Here is a 5,427-nt window from a genome sequence, read left to right as displayed (position 1 = left end):
GGTTCATGCCACCATGCCTGGCTAATGTTTTTTTTTTTTTAATCTTTGTAGAGGTGAGGTTTCACTGTTTCCCAGGCTGGTCTTGAACTCCTGGGCTCAACTGATGCTCTCACTTCTGCCTTCCAAAGTGCTGGGATGACAGGCATGAGCTATCATGCCTGGCCTTGTTGGTTCTTAATCTGGCTCTGTGAGGCTGTCTAAGGGGGACAACCAATCTCCCCTAGGCCAGAGAGGTGGATCATGGTAGCAGAAACCAGCATCATCCATGAAGTCAAGAGGATTGGGACTGTGAGGTCCCAAACCCCTTCCTTGATGGAGATTCTGTGTTGCAAACTTGAAAGTTAAGAGTTTGTTTAAATTAAGGAAACTGCTAGCTTATTATAGTTTATAAAAGAGCACAGGACTGGCATGTAGTAGGCATTACATATGAGACAACATGGTGCAGTGGTTATAAGAGGGGGTTTTAGACCAAAACTCTCTGGTTTCAAATATAATCACTATCAGCCATGTGACTTTGGGAAAATTACATAAGCGCCATGTACCCCATTTCCCCATCTGCAAAATAGGGATGATGACAGTACTACTTTACTTGGTTGTTCTGATGACTAAATGAGATAATACTTTAAAAATGCTATCAGTGGGTATGACATGCTGTGGTAGGCAGAATAATGGCTCCCAAAGATGTCCACTTCCTGATCTCCTGGACCTGTGACTACATTAGGTTCATGGCAAAGGGGAATTAGGGCAGCAGGTGAAATTGAGCTTGCTCATCAGCCATCCCTGAGATGCGGAGCTCATCTGGGATGATCTTGGTGGCCTGATGTAATCGAGAGGGTCCTTATAGGTGGAGGGGGGAGGCAGAAGATAGAGAACCAGACCGATTGTAACCTGAGAAGATTGTGGCCCACAATTGGTTGTTTTGATATGGAAGAGGAGGTCATAAACAAAAAAATGGAGGTGACTTCTGGAAGCTGGAAAAGGCAAGGAAACAGATTGACCCCTGGAGCCTCCAAAAAGGAACATAGTCCTGCTGGAACCTCGATTTAGACCCGTGCTGGATATTTGACCTACAAAACTATAAGAATATCTATTGTGTTGTTTTATTTTTATTTTTTTTCACTGTTCAAGGTTTATTGGGGGTTTTAGTTGGTATGACACTTGGATAGTTGGTTGCATTGTTTATATGTAGATGTTTCTTTTTGCACTATATGGCAATGTGTACTACTGATATATATCGTCCACAGAATAAGATCCTTTGGAACAATTATGCACAAGACATGCAATATTGGATTTATACACTGGATCCTAAGATGTGACTGATTGGAAAAAAATGTTGGACTAGGCATGTTCGGTGAAGGAGCCAGGAAGTTATATAACACACAGTAAACATCCATCTGGCTCAAGGGGTAACTGCAGCATTTGCAGCATTGGCAGTGGTGCCTCAAAGGTGGTAGACTTACAGGACTACGCGAGATTAGTACCATGAAGCATCAGGATATAGCTGTAGGATTTTACAAACCATGCCTCTTTCTAACTTTAGGAATTGATGCTTTTCCCAGTCTGTCTTAATATTACTGCTTTAATCACAGATCAGATAAAAAGGACAACATGCACAACCTCCAACTAAAATCCTGTTGTAGCCTAGACAGTGAAGTGGTGTGACCTCAGAAAACTTTAAAATTGCAGCTCTTTTTGGATCACCCAAAGTATCTGCACTCTTATTCAAACAGGCCTCTTCCTCAGGAGTCAGAGTCACCTTCACAAGGTCTGAGATTCCATTCTGTCCCAAGATGCAAGGAACACTAAGGAAGACATCATTCTTTATTCCATAGAGACCCTTAATCATGATGGAAATTGGGTGTCCCACCTAAGATTCAAAATACTGTCTGCCAAATCTGCCACAGAGAGTACAAAGGCCCAGGATGTGTAGCCTTTCAGTTTAATCACCTCATAAGCACTCTTGACCACCTGCTTTTGAACCTCTTTCCACCATTCCTTATCTGTATCAGTCCCTAAATCTGGATGCAGAGTCCTCAGGGAGACAGCAGCAACGTTCACTCCACTCCATACAGACACAGTAGAGTATCCATGTTTCCCAAGGACTCACCTATGACAGCTTAATGGGTGAACACCCAGCCTTTCCTCCATCAGGTAACGGAATTGGGCTGAATCCAGACTGCAGCCACTTCCAATAACACGGCTTTTGGGAAAGCCACTTATCTTCCAAGCCACATAGGTCAAGATATCCACTGGATTTAAAACAATAAGCAACTTGCAGTTGGGCTGTATTTTACAACATTAGAAATGATGAATTTAAAGATGTTTACATTACACTGGACCAAATTAAGAGAGCTTTCTCCTTCTTGCTGATGTGCCCCAGCTGTGATAATGACCAGCTTGGAATTTGCAGTTACATTATAGTCTTTGCCAGAGACAATCTTTGGCGTTCCAAGGAAAAGGCTGCCATGTTGGAGATTCATCATCTCTCCCTTCAATTTGTCCTCCATGACATCAACAAGAGCAAGTTCATCTGCCAAGTCCTTCATTAAGATACTGATGACACAGGCCACGTGAACAGCACCAACCTCAACAACTATAATCATATTCTGGGGGGTCTGTTCTTCCTTTAGAAGATTATGAATCAGCTGATCCTTGAGAATTGCCATATTGGACTTCAAACCAAAAGGAATCGGGAATGCACATCAGGTGGCCATCGGGGGCACGTGGCAAGGAGATCTGGACTTGGTGGCAGCAGCTCCAGACATTGTGTTGTTTTAAGCCACAAGTTCTTTGTAATATGTTACAGGATCAATAGAAAACTAATCACATATGGTAGGCATTGAAGAAATATAAACTTTCAATTTCCCTTTACAACTGTTCAGATGTTTCTTTTCTCACCCCCTAGAGAGCAGACATCGTAAATTTATTTGCAATTACCAGAACCACGCCAGGCATACAGGAGGCACTCTAGAATAGATGAAAAAACAAACTAATGAATATGGGTGTCTTGGTAACAAGCATTGGTTGTGTTCCTAAGGTGTGATGATGCGGTAGGCTGAATAATGGCCTCCATACATGTTCATGTCCTAATCCCAAGAATTGGTGAATATGTTACCTTAGAGGCAAAGGGAATTTGCACCTGTGATGAAATTAAGGTTTTTGAGATAGCATGATGGTTAATTTTATGTGTCAACTGATGGGGTCAAGTGATACTCAGATAGCTGGTAAAATATTTCTGAGTATGTCCGTGAGGGCCTTTCTGGAAGGGATTAGCACTGAATCAATAGACTGAGTAAAGAAACTCTGCCTTCACCAATGTGTTTGGGCATCAAACAATCTATTGAGGACCAGGTAGAACAAAAAAAGTGGAGGAAGAACGAATTTGCTCTGTCTTCTTCAGCTGGAACATCCATCTTCTGCCCTTGGACATTGAAGCTCTTGGTTCACGGGCCTTTGGATTCCAGGACTTGCTGGGAGTTACACCATCAACTTCCCCTGGATGGGGGTGGTCCCGGTGGTATAAGTCCTGGAGCCAATTCCCATAATAAACCTCCTTTTCTATCTCTCTGTATATCCTACTGGTCTGTTTCTCTGGAGAACTTTGACTAGTACACACAGTATTAGTTTTCTGTTGCTGTGTGACAATGTTACCGCAAATTTAGCAGCTTAAAAGGGCACATATTTACGAACTATCCTGGATTATCTGGGTTGACCTAATGTAACCATAAGTGTTTTTATAAAGGGACACAGAAGACTCAGAGTTAGAAAAGTGATGTGATGATGGAAGGAGGGGTTTGAAAAAGCTACACTGCTGGTTTCGAAGAGGAAGGAAGGGGCCATGAGCCAGGGAATAAAAATGGAATTTAGAAGCTGCAAAAGATAAGAAAATAATTCTGCCTTAGAGTCTCCCCAGGAGTAATCAGCCCTGCCAATGCCTCGATTTTAGCCCAGTGAGACTGATTTCAGAATTCTGACCTCTAGGACTGCAAGCAAGTATATTTGTGTTGTTTTAAGCCACTAAGCTTGTGGTACTCTATGACAGCATCTATAGAAAACTAGTAAGCTGAGTATAGGAGAATGGCTTCCTTCCCACTGGCTGAGTGTACATCTGAAAGGTGGTGTATTTTGCCCATTTTCAGAGTGGGAGACTAAGACTGTATTAGTTATGTATGATGGTGTAACAATGTTACTATAAACTTAGCAGCTTAAACCACTTCACATTTATTATCTCATAATTCTACGGGTCAGGAGTCTGGGCACAGAATGGCTGGGTCCTCTGCTCTATGCCTTCACAAAACTGCAATCAAGATATTGGCTGGGGCTGTGATCTCATCTGAGGTTTGACTGGGAGGATGATCTTCTCTGCTCATAGGTTTTGGCAGTTCCTTGTAGGCTGCTGGACTGAGGGCCTCACTATCATTTTTGGATGGAGGCTGGAGCTGCCCTTAGTTCACTGCCATGTGGCCCTCTCCATAGGACATCTTACAACATGGCAGCTTGCTTCTTCACACCCAGCAAGAGAGGTTGCAATCTTTTGTATCGTAATAATGTACATCTCGTCACAAATCATAGGCCCCACTGACACTCAGGGCAGGGGATCACACAAGAGTATAAATGTATTAGTTGTTTTCACACTGCTATAAAGATACTACTTGTGACTGGGTAATTTATAAACAAAAGAGGCTTAATTGACTCACAGTTCCACATGGCTGGGGAGGTCTCAGGAAACTTACAATAATGGCGGAAGGTGAAGGAGAAACAAGGGCTTTCTTCACATGGTGGCAGGAGAGAGAGTGGGGGGGGGGGAAATGCCACAGACTTTTAAACCGTCAGATCTTATGAGAACCCACTCACTATCACGAGAACAGGAAGGGGGAAATCCACACCCATGGTCCAATTACCTCCCACCAGGCCCCTCCCCTGACATGTGGGGTTTACAATTCAACATGAGATTTGGGTGGTGACACGGAGCCAAACCATATCAATAAACATCAGCTTATGGGGCCACCCCAGAGATTGTCAACCATAATGACCCAGAGAGGGTCATTATGAGTTGGAAGAGTTGGAAGCAGGAAGTTAGTGGCTCTCAAAGGGAGGCAGTGTGACAATGGAGTCAAGAATATTTGCCCAAGGAGACTGTGTTATATCAAATTCCAACTATGGCACTTCTTGACCTTGAGAACATTACTTATTCTGAGCCTCAGTTTCCTCATCTGTAAAATGGGAATGATAGAGCACAGGCCTCGTAGGACAGCTCTGAGGTTACTAGTTGATCTGAATGTAAAGGACTCTGCTCCTTGGGGGCTCTGAATCAATGCCACTCATGTTCACTATATTTCCTCCAAATTGGTTTGTTTTGCATGGTAGGGTGTCTGTAGTTGTAGATTCCTGAAAGCAGTTTGATTGGCAGCAGAGGATGCTCTTTTC

General features: G+C 43.1%; 1 pseudogene; it reads right to left on the bottom strand.

The window, feature by feature from the left end:
• Positions 1–1,674: 1,674 nt before the first annotated feature.
• LOC101135025 (L-lactate dehydrogenase A chain-like) lies at positions 1,675–2,684 on the bottom strand (annotated as a pseudogene).
• Between the last annotated feature and the right edge of the window lie 2,743 nt (positions 2,685–5,427).

This window comes from Gorilla gorilla, chromosome 3 (genome assembly GCF_029281585.2).
Source record: "Gorilla gorilla gorilla isolate KB3781 chromosome 3, NHGRI_mGorGor1-v2.1_pri, whole genome shotgun sequence".
In the NCBI taxonomy this organism is placed as follows: domain Eukaryota; kingdom Metazoa; phylum Chordata; class Mammalia; order Primates; family Hominidae; genus Gorilla; species Gorilla gorilla.
This window is presented reverse-complemented; position numbering and strand designations above follow the sequence as displayed.